A 16,379-nucleotide genomic window follows, 5' to 3' on the forward strand; every position below is an offset into this window, starting at 1 on the left:
ACATAGGACCATCTAAATACATAAAGCAAATATTAACAGACATAAAGGGAAAAATTAAAAGTAACCCGAAAATAGTAGGAAACTTTAACACCCCACTGTACAGCAATGAACAAGCCATCCAAACATAAAATCAACACAGAAACACTGACCTTAAAACATACATTAGACAAGATAGGCTTAATAGACACATATAGAACTTTCCATCCAAAAGCAGCAGAATATACATTCTTCTCAATTATACATGCAACATTCTCCAGGATGGATCACATGGTAGGCCAAAAAATAAGTCCCAGTAAATTTAAGAATACTGAAATTATATCAAGCATCTTTCCTAACCAAAATACAATGAGACTAGAAATCAACCACAAGAACAAAACTGCAAAAAACACAAACACTTGAAGACTAAACAATATGATACTAAACAACAAATGCATTACTGAAGAGAACAAAGAAGATATCCAAAAATATCTGGAGACAAATAAAAACCGAACAAAATGATCCAAAATCTATGGGAAGCGTTAAAAGCAGTTCTAAGAGGGAATTTATAGAAATACAAGCTTACCTCAGGAAACATGAAAATTCTCAAATGAACAACCTAACCTTACACCTAAATGGAAGAGAAAAAGAACAACCAAGATCCAAAGTTAATAGAAAGAAAGAAATCATAAAGATCAGAGCAGAAATAAATGAAATAGAGACTAAAAAAGAAAAAGAAAGAAAAGACTGATGAAACTAAGAGTTGGTTCTTTGAAAAGACAAAAAAACTAACAAAACTTTAGCCAGACAATCAAGAAAAAAAGGGTCCATATCAACAAAGTCAAAAATGAAAGAGAAGTTATAACCAACACCAAAGAAATACAAAAATAAGAGACTACTACAACCAATCATACACCAATAAAATGAGTAACCTAGAAGAAATGAGCCAATCCTAGAAATGTACAATCACCCAAGATTAAATAAGGAAGACATAGAAAATATGAAGAGAATAATTATCAGTAATTGAATCGAATCAGTAATTTAAAATACACAAAAAACAAAAGTTCAGGACCAGAAGACTTCACAGGTGAATTCTACCAAACATTTAGAGAAGAGTTAACACCTATCCTTCTCAAACTGTTCCAAAAAATACAGAGGAAGGAAGGTTTCCCAAGTCATTCTATGAGGCCAGCATCACCTTGGTATAAAACCCCAATGAAGACAACACTAAAAGAAAATTACAGACCAATATCACTGGTGAACATAGATGCAAGAATCTTCAACAAAATATTAGCAAATTGGACCCAAAAATACACTAAAAGTATTATATACCATGATCAAGTGGAATTTAACCCAGGAATGCAAGGATTTTTCAAATCTGCAAATCTATCAATGTGATACACCACATTAACAAATTGAAGAATAAAAGTCATATGATCATCTCAATAGATGCAGAACAAGCTTTTGACAAAATTCAACATCCATTTTTGATAAAAAAACTCTCAACAAAAGGGGTATAGAGGGAACATACTTCAGCATAATAAAGGCCATGTGTGGCAAGCCTACAGCTAACATCATACACAGTGGTAAAAAGCTGAAAGTATTTCCTCTAAGATCAGGAACAAGACAAGGATGCCCACATTCACCACTTTTATTTAAAAGAGAATTGGAAGTCCTAGTCACAGCAATCAGACAAGAAAAATAAATAAAAGGAATCCAAATTGGAAAGGAAAAAGTAAAACTATCACTGTTTGCAGATGATGCATTATTATACATAAAAAAATCCTAAAGATGTCACCATAAAACTACTGAAACTCATCAATGAATTCAGTAAATTTGCAGGATACAAAATTAATATACAGAAATCTATTGCATTTCCATACACTAACAATGAACTATTAGAAACAAAAGTTAAGAAAACAATCCCATTCACAATCTCATAAAAAAGAATAAAATACCTGGTAATAAATCTAACTAAGGAGGTAAAAGACCTGTACTCAGAAAACTAAAAGACATTGAGGAAAGAAATTAAAGATGACACAGACAAATGAAAAAATATACTGTGCTCATGGATTGCAAGAATCAATATTATTAAAATGACCATATTACCCATGGCAATTTACAGATTGAATGCAATCCCTATCAAAATACCAATGGCATTTTTCACAGAACTAGAACAAACAATTCTAAAATTTGTATGGAAACACAAAAGACCCCAAATAGCTAAAAAAAAAAAAAAAAATCTTTAAAAGAAGAACAAAGCTGGAGGTATCATGCTCTCTGATTTCAAACTATATCACAAAGCTACAGGAATCAAAACAGTGTGGTACTTGCACAAAAACAGACACATAGACCAATGGAACAGAATAGAGAGCAGAACAGAATAGTTCAGAAATGAACACACATTTACATAGGCAATTAATCTATGACAAAGGAGGCAAGAATATACAATAGGAAGAATATAACCTCTTCAATAAATGGTATTGGGAAAACTGGACAGTTACATGCAAAATAACCAAACTGGACAACTCTCTCACAACACAAAAATAAACTCAAAATGGATTAAAGACTTTAAGTTAATATCTGAAACCATAAAACTCCTAGAAAAAAACACATGCAGTACACTCTTTGACATTGGTCTTAGTAATATTATTTTGAATCTGTTTCCTCAGGCAAGGGAAACAAAAGCAAAATAGTGAGACTACCTCCAACTAAAAACCCTTTTCACAGCAAAAGAAACTTATCAACAGAAAGAAAATCTTGCCTACATAATGGAAAATGATATTTGAAAATAATATACCTGACAAGGGGTTAATATACAAAATATACAAAGAACTCATACAACTCAACATCAAAAAACAAAAACAGGGCTTCCCTGGTGGCGCAGTGGTTGAGAGTCCGCCTGCCGATGCAGGGGACAGGGGTTCGTGCCCCGATCTAGGAAGATCCCACATGCCGTGGAGCAGCTGGGCCCATGAGCCATGGCCACTGAGCCTGCGCGTCCAGAGCCTGTGCTCCGCAATGGGAGAGGCCACAACAGTGAGAGGCCCACGTACCGCCAAAAAAAAAAAAAAAATCTGATTAAAAAGTGGTCAGAGGACCAGAATAGACATTTTTCCAAAGAACATATATAGATGGCCAAAAGGCACATGAAAAGATGTTCAACATAATTAGTCATCAGGGAAATGCAAATCAAAATCATCATGAGATATCACCTCACACCTGTTAGAATGGTCATTATCAAAAAAGACAAGAAAAAAGAAGTGTTGATGAGGATGTGGATAAAAGGGAACCCTTGTTCACTGTTGGTGTGACTGTGAGTTGGAGCACCCATTATGAAAAACAGTATGGGTTTCTCAAAAAATTAAAAATAGAAGTATCATACAATCCAACAATTCCACTTCAAGATATTTATTGGAAGAAAAATTGAAAAGATATATGCACCCTTATGTTCACTGCTGCATTATTTACAATAGTCAAGATATTGAAGCAACTTAAGTGCCCCTCAATTAGTAAATGAATAAAGAAGGAGATTAGATAGATAGATGATAGATAGATGGATTGATGTAGTGGAATATTACTCAGCCATAAAAAAAGAATGAAATCTTGCCATTTGTAATAATATGGATGGACCTAAAAGGTATTATGTTAAGTGAAATAAGTTAGACAGATAAAGAAAAATATTGTATGTTTTCATTTATATGTGGAATCTAAAAAGCAAAACAAATGAACAAATGGAAACAGTTATATATACAGAGAACAAATAGGTGATAATTAAAGGGGAGGAGGTTTGGTGGAGGAGAGAAATAGGTGAGGGAGATTAAGAGGTACAAACTTCCAGTTACTACAATATAAGTGACTGGTATGAAATGTACAGTGTGGGGAAAATAGTCAATAACTATGTAACATTCTTCTGTGGTGACAGATAAATTATAATGGTGGTCATTTTCAAATGTATAGAAATATCTAATCACTATATTGTGTTCAAGGAACTATCAGACTGTTGGAAGCCACTTATACTTCAAAAACAAACAAACAAACTCATGGAAAAAGATCAGATTTGTGATTTCCAGAGGAGGGGGTGGGGGAGAGGGTAGTTCAAATGGTACAAAGTTCCAGTTATAAGATATATAAATACTAGGGATGTAATGTACAGTATGATAAATATAATTAACACTATATTATAAATGAAAGCTAAGAGAGTAAATTCTGAGAGTTCTCATCACAAGGAAAAAATATTTCTATTTCTTTAATTTTGTATTTACATGAAATGATGAATGTTCACTAAACTTATTGTGGTAATCATTTCATGATATATGTAAATCAAATCATTATGCTGTACACCTTAAACTTATACAGTTCTATGTGTCAGTTATATCTCAATAAATCTGGAAGGAAATGAAAAGAACAGTGTCTACCTTTTGGAAAGTGAAATACATGAAGATATAGTCATCCAACTTCTGCTATCTGTCAGGAGCAGGATTTCTGGGAGTTGGAGGAGGTCAGTGTATTTAACTGGAAAATACTACCCCAAAGTCGCATTACCACAAAATACAAGATGTTATGTATAAATGACATTTCTCAACTTCAAAATTAAAAAACTACCTAAATATGGTGTCCCAGATATCTCACTTTCACTTCTCACCTGTCAGTGCTCCAAAGAACTGATCAGAAGCTATTTCTACCACTAAATTTGGGGGGACTGATGATGTAAAATTCCTTTCAGAGCACTGTCACCAAGGTGATCCAAAAATTTAATTCGGTATATCTTAAAGGCTTTGTGATTTAAAGCATCTCAAAACTTGCCTTCAATCAGTAACAGTGATGAGAAAAAAAAGTATTTGCCTCACCAATTACCTGACTTCAGGCAGTTTCAGTTTGTAACATTTCTTTTTTTTTTTTTCACTTTCAGTAAAAATAAAGTAAAACAGCCATTTTAAAAGGACATTTTGATAGTATGTTATTTGTGATTGAGACTAATTTGTTTTAAAAATTGTTGTATTTACTTCTAGTAATAATTAATTGGAAAAGAAAATGCTGGCAAAAAAGAAAAAAATATATGTATAAATAAAACAGTTTGGGGTTATACCCTACTGATGTCTATTCGAGAAAAGCAAATCCCAAAGCAGTCAGTCTTTTAGAGCCTTTGGACAGCCCAATCGAAAGGAATACAAAATGTATTGTCCAACTGGCTCATTCAGAAACGACTGATCCTTAGACAAGAAGATAACATGTTTAGCAAAGCTACATTCTATTATTTTAAATTCTTAAATTATTTTTCAACATATTTAGAAGATAATACATTACTTTCTTTAAATGGACTTGGATTCCCAGAGCTGTTTTGTCAAACCCTTAATAACATTTACCTCTCTGAATTCAAGATGATTTACCTTCTAAGACAGAAACTGGTAGAAGGAAGCCAGTGTTTGTGAAGGAGTGCATTGTACTTTCAAAAGATGTTTCTTCTCTAATTTTATGATTCTGATGCAGCCTCCTTGACAGCCTGACTTCCCTGATCATGGATTCCAGTCTAGGGCTATAGTTTAGTGCCCTTGCAAACTGCTGGTAAACAGTGAGCTAACAATGAATTTCTACTTTGGAGATAAGGGAATGAAACGTTTCCATGAGAATTCTAATAGCCACAAGGAAACACAATAGCATGAATAATCTTTAAAACCACAATTTCAGAAGATTGCTAAATTCTATCAAATAATAAAATTCCATTCTGAAAATCAAACCACAGAGAAGGTAAACAATTCCACTATAAAGTAAACAGTACAGCTTACTATATATTGGAAAGAATGAGAGATTTGATTGTGTATTCCCAAACTGATAAAAAAAAATCAATTTCCCATTTTGTGTTACCTATCTAAATGACTTTTAACAATTATAGATAAAAATTAAAATTATTGGGGCTTCCCTGGTGGTGTGGTGGTTGGGAGTCCGCCTGCCGATTCAGGGGACGCGGGTTCGTGCCCCGGTCTGGTAGGGTCCCACATGCTGCGGGGAGGCTGGGCCCATGGGCCGTGGCCGCTGGGCCTGCGCGTCCGGAGCCTGTGCTCCGTGGCAGGAGAGGCCACAGCGGTGAGAGGCCATGTACCGCAAAAAAAAAAAAAAAAATTAAAAGTATTTGCATTGTTGAAATTTTTCAAGTACAATTCTGAGTTTTCAGTTATTTTCCTAAACAGTTTTGCAATATTTATTTGGTTTCATAACAAAGGTAACATAAATAATCAGTGTTGGAAATGATTCAGAATAACTCTCTTGTATTCCTCCATGTCTTGCAAGTGAGGCACTGACTTACCATTGTTCCTTTGTTTTCAATGATGATTGTAGTGTAAATGGCCTTGGAGGATACAGATAGCATTCTTTTCTGGAGCAAAATGCAGGCATACCTACTATCAAGTATGAAAGATTCCAGATCTTTAAGCTCAGTTCTTTTCCTGCAATTCAACCCACGCACCCTGTATGCAGTAATCATCTGACCCTTTGGGGCTTGGGAAACCAGCTCAGAAATGCTGATACTCTGACTCCTGCTAATGCTGAGTAGTAAACTGTCTTTTGTCCCTGACCCAGCAGTTTCATGTCCTCTACTTGTATTCATGAAATGTGTCAGGCAAACTTTCAAGCTTATGAGTAAAATATCAAACCCTTTGCAGTTTTTGACAACCAGGTGTGTTGCATTGAAGATGGGTCTCAAACAACTAGTTGGACTTAGTACAAGTTAGCAATGAGCCTATCATTTTATTGGGTTAGAATAGAGATAGCCAACTTTTTCTTAATGGTCTTGTTAATAAATATTTTAGGCTTCTGGGGCCTTACATTCCCTGTTGCTGCTACACAACTCTGCTATTATAGTACAAAATCACCATAGATAATATGTACATGAATAAGCATGGCTGTATTCCTATAAAACTTTATTTGTAGATACTTAACTTTGAATTTTCTATAATTCCACATGTAATTAAGTATTATTTTTCTTAAATTTTTTTCCAACCATTTAAAAAATTTAAAACCGCAGTTAGCTCACAGGTTGTATAAAAGCAAGTGTCAGGCTGAACCAACCACTGGAATAGAAAAAGACTGCCAAAAAAAATTAAACATATTAGTTTATTTGTTGTTCTTTCTGTTTTAATTGATCTGGAAGAACCATAAGCACATGGAGCATTTGGGATAGGAAATATTTTTATAAGTAGAATATAAAAATTTATTTTCACTTAACCCTTCATTTTCCAACCTCAGATTCTAATGTTGTTCAGTTTGTCTGTTTCATAATCTAGAGTGCTATATGAATGAGAAGGAAATGTACCACTAAAAGGACAATTATTGGCATTTAACATTTCAATTTCCTTTGAACTGTAATGATTTTAATAATTTTAGCACTATTTTTGCATATATTCTTTTAATCTTCCATGAAACCTTCTCACTGGTAGGCATCATGTCTATGATTAGTTGGTGATGCTTCACAAAGCCTCGTGCCCATAAAGAACAGAAGAAACAAACAGATTTCTTTGCCATGTCATATTATATTACATTTTATGATTCGCTTAAAGCCAAAAATTATTTAAACCACTTTAATAACTTAAAGAAAGCACCTAGTACAGTGTCTGGCAGTTAGTACAGGCCCAATATGTATTATCTTGTTGGCTATTAATAAATGTCAGCTTTATTATTAATATTACCTTGAAGTTAGACTCAAGTTTACCTGAACTGGGTCATGTAGGATTTTCCACATCTTTCATTTACACAAACAAGAAAGCAAAGCATACAATTATTTGCATAATGCTTGAGACTGAATTTGGATTCATAACTATATGAAGTTTGCTTTGGTGAAAATGGATATCTCTGTTTCTTCTCAAGGAAGGAATTTATAAATAATTAGCAAACATTGAATGAGTGAGTGAGTGAAACTGTCACCATCAACTTGACCTTAAGTTCACTGACTAACCCAGAACGTAGGCTTCAAGGGGTAGATTTCATAAAGACCATTAAACCAGGTAGCTGTGTTTTACTTCTCTGTTTAAATTATGAAGGTTTTTTTTTTCCATCATGAATACAGATTAGAGAATGATCCAGTAGAGCAAGACCCCACAGTTTGACCCTAATCAGCACCAGATAATATCCTTGAGTGAATATATTACCTAATTTGCTGCATAATACCCACAGAGCAATACACAAGTCTCAAGTCAACACTCGGCTTTGCACTTCTCACACACACATTCTTTCAATCTAGACAGTATTTTTAGTCAGAACTTAAGATTTTCTGCAGGTTTGAAAGGAAACTATTCTTTATAAATCAATGTTAGACTAATAACATTAGCTATTTGCCAGGAGAAGAGTTATAACCCTATTGTAGCTTGGTTAACAACAAACACTTTGGTAATTTCTTAGGAAAAATATTTCCTGTTGACCGTTAAAAGCCAAATTTTGAGTTGCTTCTCCCTCTGGATTAAATAAATACTATTAGTTTTTCAACTGTGTACAATAAATATGGATTTCAAGACTCATTTGTCTGCATTTCTTAAAACATTTATGAACATTGAACAGATTAATTTGTTTTAAGAATATTTTTTTCATTTGAACACTTTTCCCAATGGTTTTTAACATGGATACTGTTCATCACATATTTAATAAAGCAACTTTTACTTTATTTAATGTCTTGACCCAAATCACATTGTCTCCATAAATATTTTACAGTCTGTGGGCAACAAAAGTGTGATTACCACAGTCACGTCTGCACGTGCAGGTAATACACTATAAAACATGGGCTGTTTTCTCTCCTCCAGCTTTTGAGAGATGGAATTGGGGCCTGCATTTGCCCAAGTGGGTTTTTTTCTTTTTCTTTTTCTCTTTTTTTACACTAACTAGCTCCTTAGGGGTAAGATGTTGGAAACATGGGTCTGTGCCAAGTTACTGTCTCTATAAAATTCACAAAAGAACAAGAAAACATTGCTCATTTTACTTCTTTCCAGCTGCTTTTCCCTGGAAAAAGAAATGTTGAGACTTTCACTATCCTGATAAACAGAATGAAACTACTCCACAACTGATTGGGAAGAAGTTACACTGCCATGAAAAGAGCAAAATAAAATAAAATAAAATTGAAATATGTCTTTCTTTTGAAAGCTGGCAATCATCCCTCCTTTTAGCAGCTGATTTGTCACACACTTTGAAATTAGAGTATTTCATATAAACATCAATACTTTGGAAATGTACTTAAAGAGATTCAAGAAAGATAATATGGTTTATAAATTCCGTAGGTCACCTTTTGCTCTTACAGTGCAAAAAAGCATTGATACCCTTGATGCCTCAGTGAAGGGCAACTATCCTGGATAATTAAACAGAGTGGGTTCTTGCATTAGTGCTTTTCTCCCCCACAACCCCACAGTGGTGTAATCATTTTATTCCTGTTTAATTCTTATCTACTGAGGTAAACTAAATAAAATGTGCGTAATTAATAAAGGACTTCCCTAGATGTGTAGGAACCAAGCATCCCTTTCACAAAGGAACCCCTTTAGCCTTTGTCTCCATTAATTAATGGGCAGTCTATCCAGAAACCCCTGTCTAAATACTTTTAAAAGTAATAGAGAAATAGCAGAATGAATACACATTTACACATTTATGCTTTTTCTGTCATCTCACAATAAAGTAGCTATGTCACGTGTGTATGAGATAATCATATATTGTCCTGTGAATTTGTGTAAGTATGCAGAGGAAGCTTGACTATGATATTTTATAAATGATATAACATGGAGGAGCTTCAAGATGGCAGAAGAGTAAGATGTGGAGCTCACCTTCCTCCCCACAGATACATCAGAAATACATCTACATGTGGAACAACTCCTACAGAACACTTACTGAATGCTGGCAGAAGACCTCAGACCTCCCAAAAGGCAAGAGACCCCCCACGTACCTGGGTAGGGTAAAAGAAAACAGAGAAAAAACAATAGGGACAGGACCTGCAACAGTGGGAGGGAGCTGTGAAGGAGGAAAGGTTTCCACACACTAGGAAGCCAATTCTCGGGCGGAGACTGCAGGTGGTGGGGGGGGGGAAGCTTCGAAGCCACAGAGGAGAGCACAGTAACAGGGGTGCGGAAGGCAAAACAGAGAGATTCCCGCACAGAGGATAAGTGCCAACCAGCACTCACCAGCCCGAGAGGCTTGTCTGCTCACCTGCCCGGGCGGGTGGGGGCTGGGAGCTGGGGCTCTGGCTTCGGAGGTTGGATCCCAGGGAGAGGACTGGGGTTGACTGCATGAACACAGCCTGAAGGGACTAGTGTGCCACAGCTGGCCGGGAGGGAGTCCCAGAAAGTCTGGAGCTGCCAAAGAGGCAAGAGACTTTCTCTTGCCTCTTTGTTACCTGGTGCATGAGGAGAGTGGATTAAAAGCGTTGCTTAAAGGAGCTCCTGAGATGGGCGCAAGCCGCAGCTATCAGCGAGGACCCCAGAGACGGGCATGACACGCTAAAGTTGCTGCTGCCACCACCAAGAAACCTGTCTGCAAGCACAGGTAACTATCCACACCTCCCCTCCCAGGAGCCTGTGCAGCCCGCCTCTGCCAGGGGCCTGTGATCCAGGGACAACTTCCCCAGGAGAACGCACGGTGCACCTCAGGCTGGTGTAACATCATGCCGGTCTCTGCCGCTGCAGGCTCACCCCGCATCCGTACCCCAGAATCCCCCAGGCCTGAGTGAGCCAGAGCCACCAAATCAGCGGCTCCTTTTACCCTGTCCTGTCTGAGCGAAGGGCAGACGCCCTCAGGCGACATACACGCGGGGACAAATCCAAAGCTGAACCCCGGGAGCTGTGCGAACAAAGAAGGGAAAGGGAAATCTCTCCCAGCAGCCTCAGGAGCAGCGGATTAAATCTCCATCATCAACTTGATGTACGCTGCATCTGTGGAATAGCTGAATAGACAATGAATCATCCCAAATTGAGGAGGTGGACTTTGGGAGCAACAATACATATATCTTTTTTCTCTTTTTGTGATTGTGTATGTGTATGCTTCTGTGTGTGATTTTGTCTGTATAGCTTTGCTTTTACCATTAGACCTAGGGTGCTTTCTGGTTTTCTGGGGGTGTTTTTCTTAAAATTTTTTTCTTAATAATTATTTTACATTTTTTATTTTAATAACTTTATATTATTTTATTTTACTTTATTTTATTTTATTTTATCTTCATCTTTCTTTCTTTATTTTTTCTCCCTTTTATTCTGAGCCATGTGGAGGACAGGCTCTCTGTGCTGCAGCCAGGTGTCAGGGCTGTGCCATGGAGGTGGGAGAGACAAGTTCAGGACACTGGTCCACAAGAGACCTCCCAGCTCCACATAATATCAAATGGCGAAAATCTCCCAGAGATCTCCATTTCAATGCCAAAACCCAGCTCCACTCAACAACCAGTAAGCTACAGTGCAGGACCCACCATGCCAAACAACTAGCAAGGCAGGAACACAACACCATCCATTAGCACAGAGGCTGCCTAAAATCATAATAAGGCCACAGACACCACAAAACACACCACCAGACCTGGACCTGCCCACCAGACAGACAAGATCCAACCTCATCCACCAGAACAGAGGCACCAGTCCCCGACACCAGGAAGCCTACACAACCCACTGAACCAACCTTAGCCACTGGGGACAGACACTAAAAACAATGGAAACTACGAACCTGCAGTCCACAAAAAGGAGACGCCAAACACAGTAAGTTAAGCAAAATGAGAAGACAGAAAAACACACAGCAGATGAAGGAGCAAGGCAAAAACCCACAAGACCTAACAAATGAAGAGGAAATAGGCAGTCTCTCTGAAAAAGAATTCAGAATAATGATAGTAAAGATGATCAAAAATCTGGGAAAAAGAATGGAGAAAATACAAGAAACGTTTAACAAGCACCTAGAAGAACTGGAGAGCAAACAGTGATGAACAACACAATAAATGAAATAAAAAATTCTCTAGAAGAGATCAATAGCAGAATAACTGAGGGAGAAGAATGGATAAGTGACATGGAAGATAAAATACTGGAAATAACTAGTGCAGAGCAGAATAAAGAAAAAAGAAGGAAAAGAATTGAGGACAGTCTCAGAGACCTCTGGGAAAACATTAAACGCACCATCATTTGAATTATAGGGATCCCAGAAGAAGAAGAGAAAAAGAAAGGGACTGAGGAAATATTTGAAGAGATTATAGTGGAAAACTTCCCTAATATGGGAAAGGAAATCGTTAATCAAGTCCAGGAAGCACAGAGAGTCCCATACAGGATAAATCCAAGGAAAAACACACCAAGATGCATATTAATCAAACTATCAAAAATTAAATACAAAGAACAAATATTAAAAGCAGCAAGGGAAAAGCAACAAATAACACATAGGGATTCCACATAAGGTTAATAGATGATCTTTCAGCAGGAACTCTGCAAACCAGAAGGGAGTGGCAGGACATAATTAAAATGATGAAGAAGAAAAACCTACAACCAAGATTACTCTACCCAGCAAGGGTCACATTCAGATTTGACAGAGAAATTAAAACCTTTACAGACAAGCAAAGGTAAGAGAATTCAGCACCACCAAACCAGCTTTATAACAAATGCTACAGGAATTTCTCTAGGCAGGAAACACAAGAGAAGGAAAGAACTTACAATAATAAACCTAAACCAATTAAGAAAATGGTAATAGGAACATACATATCGATAATTACCTTAAATGTAAATGTATTAAATGTTCCAAATAATAGACTGGCTGAATGGATACAAAAACAAGATCCATATATATGCTGTCTACAAGAGACCCACTTCAGATCTAGGAACACATACAGACTGAAAGTGAAGGGATGGAAAAAGTTATTTCATGCAAATAGAAATCAAAAGAAAGCTGGAATAGCAATTTTCATGTCAGACAAAATAAACTTTAAAACAACAACTATTACAAGAGACCAAGAAGGACACTACATAATGATCATGAGATCAATCCAAGAAGAAGATATAACAATGGTAAATATTTATGCACCCAACATAGGAGCACCTCAATACATAAGGTAAATACTAAAAGCAATAAAAGGGGATATTGACAGTAACACAGTCATACTAGGGGGCTTTAACACCCCACTTTCACCAATGGACAGATCATCCAAAATGAAAATAAATAGGGAAGCACAAGCCTTAAATGATATATTAAACAAGATAGACTTAATTGATATTTATAGGATATTCCATCCAAAAACAGCAGAATATACATTCTTCTCAAGTGCTCATGGAACATCCTTGATATAGATCATATCTTGGGTCACAAATGAGGCCTTGGTAAATTTAAGAAAATTGAAATCATATCAAGTATCTTTACCGATCACAACGCTATGAGACTAGATATCAATTACAGGAAAAAATTTGTAAGAAATAAAAATACATGGAGGCTAAACAACACACTACTTAATAACCAAGAGATCACTGAAGAAATCAAAGAAGAAATCAAAAAATACCTAGAAACAAATGACAATGAAAACAAAATGACCCAAAACCTATGGGATGCAGCAAAAGCAGTTCTAAGGGGGAAGTTTATAGCAATACAAGTCTACCTTAAGAAACAAGAAACATCTCAAATAAACAAGCTAACCTTACTCCTGAAGCAAGCAGAGACAGAAGAACAAAAAAAACCCCAAAGTTAGCAGAAGGAAAGAAATCATAAAGATCAGGTCAGAAATAAATGAAAAAGAAATGAAGGAAACAATAGCAAAGATCAATAAAACTAAAAGCTGATTCTTTGACAAGATAAAAAAATTGATAAACCATTAGCCAGACTTATCAAGAAAAAAAGGGAGAAGACTCAGATCAATAGAATTAGAAATGAAAAAAGAGAAGTAACAATTGACACTGCAGAAAGACAAAGATTCCTGAGAGATTACTACAAGCAACTATATGCCAATAAAATGGACAATCTGGAAGAAATCGACAAATTCTTAGAAACACACAACCTTCCAAGACTGAATCAGGAAGAAATAGAAAATATGAACAGACCAATCACAAGCACAGAACTTGAAAATGTGATTAAAAATCTTCCAACAAACAAAAGCCCAGGACCAGATGGCTTCACACACAAATTCTATCAAACATTTAGAAAAAAGCTAACACCTATGCTTCTCAAACTCTTCCAAAATATAGCAGAGGGAGGAACACTCCCAAACTCATTCTATGAGACCACCATCACCCTGATACCAAAACCAGAAAAAGATGTCACAAAGAAGGAAATCTACAGGCCAATATCACTGATGAACATAGATGCAAAAATCCTCAACAAAATACTAGCAAACAGAATCCAACAGCACATTAAAAGGACCATGCACCATGATCAAGTGGGGTTTATCCCAGGAATGCAAGGATTCTTCAATATATGCAAATCAATCAACGTGATAAACCATATTACCAAATTGAAGGAGAAAAATCAAATGATCATCTCAATAGATGCAGAGAAAGCTTTCAACAAAATTCAACACACATTTATGATAAAAACCCTGCCGAAAGTAGGTATAGAGGGAACTTTCCTCAACATAATAAAGGCCATATATAACAACATCATACTCAATGGTGAAAAACTGAAACCATTTCCACTAAGAACAGGAACAAGACAAAGTTGTCCACTCTCACCACTATTATTCAACATAGGTTTGAAGTTTTAGCTATAGCAATCAAAGAAGAAAAAAAATAAAAGGAATCCATATTGGAAAAGAAGAAGTAAAGCTGTCACTGTTTGCAGATGACACGATACTATACATAGAGAATCCTAAAAATGCTACCTGAAAACTAGTAGACCTAATCAATGGATTTGGTAAAGTAGCCGGATACAAAATTAATGAACAGAAATCTCTTGAATTCCTATACACTAATGATGAAAAATCTGAATGTGAAATTAAGAAAACACTCCCATTTACCACTGCAACAAAAACAATAAAATATCTAGGAATAAACCTACCTAAGGAGAAAAAAGACCTGTATGCAGAAAATTATAAGGCACTGAAGAAAGAAATTAAAGATGATACAAATAGATGGAGAGATATACCATGTTCTTGGATTGGAAGAATCAACATTGTGAAAATGACTCTACTACCCAAAGCAAGCTACAGATTCAATGCAATCCCTATCAAACTACCACTGGCATTTTTCACAGAACTAGAACAAAAAATGTCACAATTTGTATGGAAACACAAAAGACACCATATAGACAAAGCAATCTTGAGAAATAAAAATGGAGCTGGAGGAATCAGGCTCCCTGAATTCAGACTATATTATAAAGCTACAGTAATCAAGACAGTATGATACTGGCACAGAAACATAAATATAGATCAATTGAACAGGAAAGAAATCCCAGAGATAAACCGACCCACATATGGTTACCTTATCTTTGATAAAGGAGGCAAGAATATACAGTGGAGAAAAGAGAGCCTCTTCAATAAGTGGTGCTGGGAAAACTGGACAGCTACATGTAAAAGAATTAAATTAGAACACTCCGTAACACCATGCACAAAAATAAACTCAAAATGGATTAAAGACCTAAATGTAAGGACAAACACCATCAAACTGTTAGAGGAAAACATAGGCAGAACACTCTATGATATAAATCACAGCAATATCCTTTATGACCCACCTCCTAGAGAAATGTAAATAAAAACAAATATAAACAAAGGGGACATAATGAAACTTAAAAGCTTTTGCACAGCAAAGGAAACCATAAACAAGACGCAAAGACAACCCTCAGAATGGGAGAAAATATTTGCAAATGAAACAACTGACAAAGGATTAATCTTTAAAATTTACAAGCAGCACATGCAGCTCAATATTAAAAAAACAAACAACCCAATCCAAAAATGGGTAGAAGACCTAAATAGACATTCCTCCAAAGAAGATATACAGATTGCCAACAGACACATGAAAGAATGCTCAACATCATTAATCATTAGAGAAATGCAAGTCAAAGCTACAATGAGATATCATCTCAGACCAGTCACAATGGCCATCATCAAAATATCTACAAACAATAAATGCTGGAGAGGGTGTGGAGAAAAGGGAACCCTTCTTGCACTGTTGGTGGGAATGTAAATTGATAGAGCCACTATGGAGAACAGTATGGAGGTTCCTTAAAAAAAAGAAAAAAGTAGTATCATACGACCCAGCAATCCCACTACTGGGCATATTCCCTGAGAAAACCATAATTCAAAAAGAGTCATGTACCTAAAGGTTCATTGCAGCTCTATTTACAATAGCCAGGACATGCAAGCAACCTAAGTGTCCATCGACAGATGAATGGATAAAGAAGATGTGGTACATATATACAATGGAATATTACTCAGCCATAAAAAGGAATGAAACTGAGTTATTTGTAGTGAGGTGGATGGACCTTGAAACTGTAATACAGAGTGAAGTAAG

The sequence above is a fragment of the Monodon monoceros genome, unplaced genomic scaffold, assembly GCF_005190385.1.
Source record: "Monodon monoceros isolate NGI ecotype Baffin Bay Population unplaced genomic scaffold, NGI_Narwhal_1 Super_Scaffold_14, whole genome shotgun sequence".
NCBI classification, from domain to species: Eukaryota; Metazoa; Chordata; class Mammalia; order Artiodactyla; family Monodontidae; genus Monodon; species Monodon monoceros.